The following is a 9,800-nucleotide window of genomic DNA, read 5'->3' as shown; positions in this document are numbered from 1 at the left end:
AAGACCTGAGCTCCTGTGTCTGGGGAAGACAGCATTAGAAGTGGGGGTGAAAAGTCTTACCAACCCCACCCACTGCCGAACATCCCCTGGCCGAGGCAGAACAATCGCATGGCCATCCCAGGAGGAGGTATGTTCCTCACAGATCCGGGTGAAAAATGCCCTGGGAAGGATTGCTTCTTGTTGGTAAATCCTGTTTGTGGGGCAGTTATCCTCCTTTTCTGCTTTCAGGCTGCAATCTGTGACAAGCCCACTGGATATGTACTATTATGGAGTTCAGAAAATAATCGGTGGGGTGAATAGTTGTTCCTCGTGCCATTTACTAGCAGGAGAGATATACCCTGTAAACTTATCTTGCATACAAGGAGGTGTCACACATGGAAACCTCCCTCACCAGCAATTCCCAGGTTATCCTTCAGCCATCCCCCCCCAGCCATCAGCTTTGGCTCAGATTCTCTTTTCTTCTACTTCGGAAACCCTTTGAACTTTCCAAACAGGTGCTTTTCAACATCATCCCATCTTATCAGTCACAAGAGAAAAAGAGATAGCCCTTGCAACATGCTTAGGAATAGGAATTAGTGCCCTCTACCCCCCACCCATACTGCTAAAGATAAAACATTATTTTCTTTCTTTCCTGAGCTATGAGGCAAGCTAGCTTGGTAATCATCCCACCAGTCACTTGTGCCTCCCAGTCAGGCATCCACCGCAGGGGGAAAAAATTTCCCGGGTAATGCGGATGAATGCCAGTGATTCCTCTCCTGAGCCACTTCTGTCTTCTCGTTAATTTTTATTTTGGGAAGGATATGTGGTTAGATACACTCCTGTTCCTTCCCCCTCCCTGCCCCCACTGGCATTTCTTGCCACCTTCTGGCTTTGCCCCTCACCTTTTAAATTGCTATGGTTGTGTCTCCCTCTCCTGCAGGTTCTCCTCTGTGCCTTCCTTATCGGGCTCTTATAATTGTATTGGCAGGCCCTGCCTTATTTGTCCAATGAACTGACAATTCTTGAGCTGATATCCCATTATACGACCTCTTCATGGAGCGGAGACCAAAATTACTGTGTAACCAGGGGGCAATAAACCACATCTGATAAGATGAAAGGCTTTCGGCTTTTTCCAGATTCGAGATACTGGAAAAGCAGTGGGGGTGGTGGGGAAAAGAACAATGAAAGAGGTAAAAAATGGTGCAGCCAGTTGTGATGAAGAATATTTAATTATCTGATTTTATTAATCAAGCTTCTCCCCAGGCGACAGGGTAGACAAGAAAGTGTCTTTCACACTGATGAAATGCACGGGGTGGAGAGTGGGAAGTGCTTTTCTTTGTTCCCTTTGCATCCCTCTGCCCAGTGGCTCAATGGAGCCGTGTGTGTAAAGGAGGATCTCTTGCCTTCCCGTTTGTGTGATGAGGTGGCAGCTGTTGCGTGGGTGCGAAAGGTCTTGTGGCCCTCTCCGCAAGCAGAGGACACCTTGCCGTTTCAATCGATGCATGCAGGGGGACGCCACTTTGGCCAAGCCATCCTCTCCTGTTTTGCTGCTGGTGCCTGTAATTCTGGCTGTGCGCACAAAGAGGGATGTCTTCCCCTTCTCTGCTTAGGCAGAATGACAGAGTGGGTAATTTATGGGCTGAGAAGAGGTGAGCATGTCGTCTGTATGCAGAGGGAAGGGAAAGAAAGATGTTCTGAATCTACACCCTGGATGAAAACTGCCTGTTTAATAACAGGGTTCCCCTTTTTCCTTGTGATTCCTGATTCAAAACCCATGAAAAAGCACAAGGAGAAACCTGGTGCAGTCTTTTACAAATGCCTTCCTTACCCTACTCAGGTTGCCTAAGGCACTAAAAAAGCAGCCACTCTTCTTGCTTTTACTGGCTTCCTATAGAGCAATGGCTTCAGATCTTACTCACTTCCCAGATGTCATGAGTTGAACGTCCTTGACCCAGCCTTCAGTGTATTAATTTAGCATATATGACAGTGTCTGGACTCTCTGATGTTTACTGTGCTACCTTTTATCTGAAAGCTTTCAGGAACAGGGTAACCAGCTCTAGGGACAAGGAGCCTCTGTTTTTTAAGCCTCCCTTGCTGTCCATTTTTCCAAAAGCTCTACATAGGTGCAGGAGTGAAGCCCATGGATTCGTTTGCTTCAGTTGCCAAGTGAAGCCTAAGAAAGGACACATTTTGCTTTGCCGTGGAAAGCTTTGGCTTTGGTTTGTTCTTAAAGCCTCTTTGTGATCAAGGGGCTAATTTCTTAGAGGGGAGAAGGAGGAAGATTTCATGGGAAAGCCTGATAGGTCCCAACACTCCTTATGAGAGGACTCCTATCTTTGGAGGTCACTGGCTGGGTAAATTAGCCTAGAGACTCTCAGGACAAAAAATACACCTCCTATCCCTCCTCTTTGCTCCAGGTCCATTTCTGCTGAGTTAAATACACACCATTTTGAAAGGAAGAAACATAGCCTTCTGGCAGTTATGTCTCTATGAACGCTCACACCGGCTCCCAAAGAAATACATGTGCTTCCCCGTTAAAAATTTTCTGAAGAAGAGAGAGCTGAGACAGGCACACTCCAAGTTTTCATCTCAGTGAAATACCTTTATTCAATGATCCCACTGACAACATGTACCAAGTGAAACCAGAGTATTTCCCTATTCAGAGAGTATGCGCTGCCTGTCTCCACCGCCACCAACTTGCTCTGGGTAGGAACCTACTGAGACAACGCTGTAGTCCCATGTCACAAAATCAAACCCTGCATGTTTGTATAACTATTCTGTTTCAGTCTGTGACTTTAAACCTCCCTGCTGCTCGCAGGGACAAGCTGATTTTCTGTGTGCGTTTAAATGAGATGCGCACATGCAAATTTACAACTTGAAAGCTTCCTTGTGAAGGCTTTATTTTTGTTCTGTCTTGTTGTATTGTTCTTTTTATTAAAACTGAAGGCAATGCCAACTGAAAAATATATTTTTGTTCTTCTATACAGAAAAACACAACAAGCACTAAAGTAGGAAATAGGATAAGTGACAAGTCTTGAAAGGGGATTAGAAAGCAGCAGTGTAATGATGCATAAATCCCATGTTTTGCTTACGAAAGTTTCTTCAGAAAAAAAATGCAGATTTGATATCAAAATGTTTAAGTAATATCAAAAGACTTGAACATTTTAATTTTTTTAATACAAAAAATGAAAAAATAGTGATAGATACTATTTCATTAACTAAAAAAATGAAATACTTTCTTTGGAATGACTGCTAGTTTGGCATTTCTTTGCTTTGTATTATGTTAAAATAAAAATGAGTGGCAAAAAATAGAAGCTTGAAATGCAAATGAACATTTTGCAAATTAAAATAGTTCAGTTGCCCCCCTTTTTCAAATGGTTGAGTTGCTGAAATGTAACAAATTATTTATGTTCAAAACAAGAAATGATTTACTTTTAAATTACCAAAGAATGAAGAAGTTATTTTTCTGCCAAGTTCTAATATGATGGCTTTTGTAGGGTAGTTTGGGGATATTTTTACATTTCTGCTTGACCTGGAAATGCAGATGACTCTCATTTGTTGCAATTATTGTGCTACCTGTCTAATTTAGTCTATAAATTCCTTGAGGCAGGAAACACATCTTCCCCTGGGGCTGCTGAGCTCTGAAGGCAACTCTTTACACCAGAAGGCAGCTCTCTAGAACAAAACCATGCCGTGTTAATTTTCTCAACTCATCCTGCCTGTGCCAGGCAAATCTAGAGGTCCACAAAGCCTGTGAGGTTTTTAAATTACGGTGTGCTTTCAGAAAGTGAAAAATCCTGGATGTGCGGACTCAAAATCAACTTGGGATCAATACTTCGGAGTTTTTTGTCCTATATTGCCTGTCTCGAAGAGGAAGAAGAATTGTATTTATGCTGTCAGTCAGGAAGCATGACCGTTCCTGCCCCACTGGTCTCTTCCTCTGGATAAAGACAATAAGGGGACAATTTTCCACCCAACGCCTCTGAAAAATCTCCTTTAAGCTCCCACTTTTGTATGTGACTCAGAGTCAGAGCTGTCCAGTGTTTATGCACAGTATGGATGCTGCAGCTTGCAACACCTCATCTCCGAGGGCTTGTGCTCAGCCAGCTGTTCAGAGCAAGTCTACGAGCTCAGGAGGTCAGAGGCACCCGTGCGTAGGTGCATCGGCAGTTGCCAGCGATGGTGCAGCTGCAAATTGCCCACATCACCTCTTGGATCCTCATGTCCTTGTAGGTCGTCTTCCATCCTTTATGCCTTACTGGACTCTGACAATCTCCCAGGTGACAGCTGAACTGCTCTGATCTTCTCAAAGTTCAACAGCTGGCAATGATCTAGCAGAAAGCCCATGCAGCCTGCCTTCTGGAGTCCTTTTAACTTCAGATTTATTAGCCATGTGTCTCCGTAGATTTCTCAACAAGCTCATGAATTCGAAATATTAATAAAAGGGACACTGTGGGTTTAAACTGATAACATTTATTATGGCTTTTTAATGGCACAATTATTAGCAATTGACATTTAAAATGGCATCATAATCCATCAAGGTGAAATGGACTCAGAAAGATATTTCTCCCAGGCCAAAAATAATAAAAACAGCAGCAGCAGGATTGTAAGAGAGGAAGCACACAAACAGTTTGAGTCCAGGTCACTGATTACATAGTTTGGAGGTGATTTTTAGCAACTTCACCCTCTGTTTAGTCCATTTTTGTATTTCATAATGCTGCTTCTCCCCTGCCAGGCTCCTCAAGCCCTTTGTAGAGGTTTTTCTATCAAAAATCTTTAGTTAATCCATGATGGGGAGCCTGCCTCTTTGCTTCGAACAGAGCAGGAGCTGTTATATGTGGGAAGGGCTGGAGAGATCAAAGGTTGTCCTTTTCATAGCAATTCAGGCCTCTGAGCAGCAATTGCCATGGAGAACTGTCCGGCTTGGCTATGCTATAAACTGGCTTTGATCTGTCTGCTGTTTGGCTGATGGAAAGTTAAAAATAAAGAAGGAATGTGCTTAAGGTAGCCCATCCTTGCAAACATGGGAACATCAACAATTCCCTCCCCACCTACTGAAGAAGGCTACAGAGGCTACATGTACAGAAACAAAAGCAATTCTCCTGGAAAAAAAAAAAAGCTCCAGGAATCGATAACAGAGTAAAACAGAAAGTCCATGACCTCTAGCTCATTATTTCAAATTGGTTGTAGTTTGGTAGTGAATAAATGTTCGTAGTAATGCATGAAAATGAACTTCCCATGTCCCGGAACGGTTCTTCATCACCTAGATGTGGAGAAGGAACTGAATCCTCCCATGAATCACTAGCACTATGCTGGACTGCTGTTGTTTTGTAGTGGTATCTGCAATTAAAGATTTAGGCCTTCACTGCATTTTCCATTCTGGAGATGCCCAGCGGAAGATAATCTTTTAAACAGTGCCACGGCAAGCTGTCTCGTCTGCCAATGGGGAGGAGACTGGCACTTCCAAATGGGCAATTCAAGCTATCCTCAGGTAAATGCCTGGGAGAGATGTTCCTAACCTCCCTCAGGAGGCACTTGTCTCTCTACATTTTCAAGAGAGAAAGCCTCAAGAAGTAGCTTAGACTAATTATCTAGAAGTTAGGTACCTAGACTATGGTAACCCCCCCCCCTTCAAATCGACCATGCAATGCACAGACGGGGAGTCTGAGACTGACCTTTTTTTGTCCTGTGTTCTTAACGATGTGTGCACTGGACTGTTTTGTTTTGGTAGGCAGCTTTTTTCAATATGCTCATGTGAAAAAAAGCACACACAAACAAAGTGAGCCAAGCAGTAGGCAGAAGTCAGTGAGGTTGAGCCGACCATCAGTGTCTTGGCTGTATGGGAAACGTTTCTGCTATACTAATGGGGTGGAGCTGCCAGCTATTGTCTCTTTCCTGAGAAGGCTGGTCTAGAGTCATTCACCTCCTGGGTACAGTTTTATGGGAAGTAGCCTTCTCGTGCTGGGAGTATTTTGAGATTTCATGAGAAGCTCCTACACGAAATCAGAACAAAAAGTCAAACTCTCAAGGACTCAAAAAAAGGCCTTTTTTTCAGTTCATTACCCTCAGCTCAATAAAAACATTTCATTTTGGTCATAATAAAATGTTTTGGCTTGCTGTTGAACTTTCAATTATTTTTTCACCATAATTAATTTATTTTTAAATAAAGAAGTAATCTCAAACATGGAAAAACAACCTTTAAAAAACTATTGGAACAATACGTTTCAAAAATTTCAAGAACTTTCATAATCTTTTTTTTTTTTTTAAATGAATAGTGAATCCAAACAACACCAGCCTGGTGGTGTACTGCTCTGTGTGTGCAGAGCAAATCCATGTGTTTGCTGCTGACCCAGTTTCCTGGTCTTCTAGATGCAATTGGAAAATCAGCTGTTTGCCAAAAAACATTCAGGAAAAGTTATATTATGTATGCTTTTCCGAAGGCTGCTGTCTGTCGTGATTAACAGGAGGCATAGTTAAATACCTAGTCATATTGTATTGTTAAACCCACTTTTTTCAAAGGCTTTTCCTCTATTTCCATAGCTATTTTTCTCAAATCTAGCAGTTCAGTCTGTGAGGTATCCTGGAAAGCAGTTATTGCATAGATAATTTATGTGGGAATAAGGAAACTCTATATTGCATGCATAACAGGGCTTTTATCTGTCTGGGATGGTCACAGATTTCAGTGTGTACAAGTTTGACAACCTTACCTTTCTCTAAAATTGCTTTGATTTCCACAAGAAAAAAACATTAGTGTGTCATAAAGTTCCCAACTGGCTCTGACACCCTGCATGAATTTTAATCAGTCAACACCTTTCACATGATAGGCTTTGCAAACAGTATTGTGAAACAATAGTTTAGTTACCAGTAATTAATTCAATGTTAAGGCTGACAGAGCCAGTATTGGGTGATCGCTGCTTGAACCATTTCTGCCCCTCAAAGCCACGCAGGAGAGGGCAGCATGTCCTGTGGACAGCACACCTGGGCTGCAACAGCCTAAGTGAGGAAGTGAAAATTGTCTTACGTCCTTGTCTTCCACTTTAAGTCGAGTCATCCCCATGGTGAAAAGATGTCACAGAATGCAAAGTGATACTCTTATCCACCTGATTTCCATGCGAAGATTCTCCTGCAGTTACTTGACACAGTAAACCCCATGATTTACAAGCCAAGAACAACCTTGATTTTTTTGCATATATGGGCTTCTGCAGCTTTGCAGGGTGGGAAAGAATTACAGAAAGAGAAAAGAGAAGAGAAGAGAAGAGAAGAGAAGAGAAGAGAAGAGAAGAGAAGAGAAGAGAAGAGAAGAGAAGAGAAGAGAAGAGAAGAGAAGAGAAGAGAAGAGAAGAGAGGAGAAGAGAGGAGAGGAGACGAGACTATTTCAGTTGGAAAGGACCTACAATGATCATGTAGTGCAACTGCCTGACGGATTCAGGGCTGACCAAGTTAAAGCACGCTGTTAAAGGCATTGTCCAAATGCCTCTTAAACACTGGCAGGCTTTGGACATTGACCACCTCTCTAGGAAGCCTGTGTTTGACCACCCTCTCAGTAAAGAAATGGTTCCTAATGTCCAGTCTAAACCTCCCCTGGTGCAGCTTTGAACCGTTCCCATGCATCCTATCACTGGATACAGGGAAGAAGAGATCAGCACCTCCCTCTCTGCTTCCCCTCCTCAGGAAGCTGTAGAGAGCATACAATATCTATAAAGAAAGCCAGTACACTAAAATCAGTGAAAGGCTAGTCACTAAAGCCTTTTTTTTCAGGTGACTTATTCTAGAAAGCACAAGAGAAGCTGAGAGTTGTCCTGTCTTCTTTCAACTTCAGATTTCCCAGCACCTAGTCATGCAATTTTAAAGAAATCAATAATGGGAAAAGTGACAATCATTCATGGTTTTTCCTGTCAAATACCCCAAACCCTACTTATAACTGATCCTGATCCAGGCCTTGCTGGGCCAAACAGCCTCTTGCCTGGTGAGACTTTAAGTATTATTTCAGGATGAGCTGGGAACTGGGATGGTTTGTATTATTGCATTTCTCCGTAGGTCCTGAAAAGGAATAGCAGGAGGGCATGCAGATGTGTCCTCAGAGCCATACAAAGGGAGTCCCAAGAGGAGAATAAATTCTGTGTTGAAAGAGAAGTGAGAGTAGTAGACAAAAAAGTCTTGGTAGCAGGAGAGGATACTGTGTAGGAGCAAGACATATCAGCAGAGTAGACTGGGAGACATTATCCTTGCAACGTGTCCTGTCAAAACATCACCTTCATCAGTGCTAAAATTCAGGTCAAACTCCATGAAGAGAGAGTAAAAGAGATCACACTGTAGTGATTCATTAGCTCTGCTTACAAAACCTGGGGAAAATGTCACCTCCAAATTTAGACAATACATCAAAATTTCAACCTCTGCCAGGGACAGTCGTGTCAGGCTGGCCAGATGGCAGAATGGCAAAACAAGCAAACAGTCCATTGAGGCCCTGGAAAATCTTGGGAGAGCACAAGATACCTGTGTACAGACTACAGAAGGAAAAATATCACCTGCAGGCACACAAAGGAGACGTTCATCCACTTACTGAGGAGATACGAGCCCGTCTCCCCTCCTGAGCCAGCCCTCTCCCAGGCTCCTTCCCTCCACTTCAGTAGCATTGCAACCTCCCTGTCCTCTCCCTGGAGATCCTGAGAAAATGATGAAGTGCACAATATTCCTAGGCTTTCAGCATTTTGTTTTGTTTAATGGGCTCCAGTGGGAGCTCTTATTAATCCACTCTAGAGAGAAGAGCTTTTTTGTTGTTGTTGCTGCTGTTGCTGTTTGCCCCCTTCTGCCTGAGGCAGGTCATGAATTATGTCCCTGATGTTCTTCCTCACTTCTGGACTTTCCTGTGATGTCCCACAGGGGCCCATTAAGAGCTTCCTTGCTGCAGCCCTCCAGAGAAAGGCCAAGTGCTGAAGTGGTAGAGGCAGGGGAAGAGAGAGGCTCTTGTGGCTCAGGGAATTACGGGATCTTTGGAGCAGAGCAGCAAGTCACCATTAGGGTTTGGATAAGGGCAGGACATCTCCAAAGCTACACAGGTGCGTGAGGGTCTGCTGGGGGGGTTGAGTTGCATACTGGAATAAATTGTCCAATTACAGGGCAAAAGTATGGTTTGGGTGTTTTTCCTTCTTAAGTTGCTCTTTGAGTCATGGTATTTCCACTCGTGTATAGTGGCACGAGAACTCAGACTTCAGGAAAATGGACATTTCTGATCTGCAGCTGACTGCAGGTCATTCTGTGTTCTGGCCCACAAACTACACACACTTGAGCCAAAGTTTAGCTCCAGCTGCTAGAGCTGCCTATGCCTTTGGGGCAGAAAAGCCCTAGTTTGGTTCCCCTGGGTGACACTTAACATAGCCGCTTTCATGCATTTCAAATAAATTTCCTGCAAGAAGCCATCGCATGTTTTTATAACCACAGACATTTTAAACATATTTCTGTATTTTCTGATGTGCTGCTGCTGCAGGCTATGAAAATTGTTTGGGCTATATAGCTTGTTTTTTTCTTTTTTCCCTTGCAGTTTGTAGTAGGAAAGCAACCTTTCTGCAGTTGTGTGCCAACCTGGCCTCTTTTCAAGTGCACTGTCTGCTTTTTATCCATGAAATCACATACCGGAAAGTCCGTCTAAAGAACATTATTAGCTGAGGCTGCAGAGTCAAGTACTGGAAAACTAAGGCAATGCCAGACTTGAGATTGCTTCTACTCATACATTAAGAGACAGATGCATTAGGACATACTAAAAGCTTTTGTCGATGGTCGGACTCCTGCAGAAGGTGGGAGGATCTGTCACAGAGGCAGTACTG

The sequence above is a fragment of the Harpia harpyja genome, chromosome 6, assembly GCF_026419915.1.
Source record: "Harpia harpyja isolate bHarHar1 chromosome 6, bHarHar1 primary haplotype, whole genome shotgun sequence".
Taxonomy (NCBI): Eukaryota; Metazoa; Chordata; class Aves; order Accipitriformes; family Accipitridae; genus Harpia; species Harpia harpyja.
The sequence above is the reverse complement of the archived record's forward strand: the minus strand, read 5'-3'. Positions refer to the sequence as shown.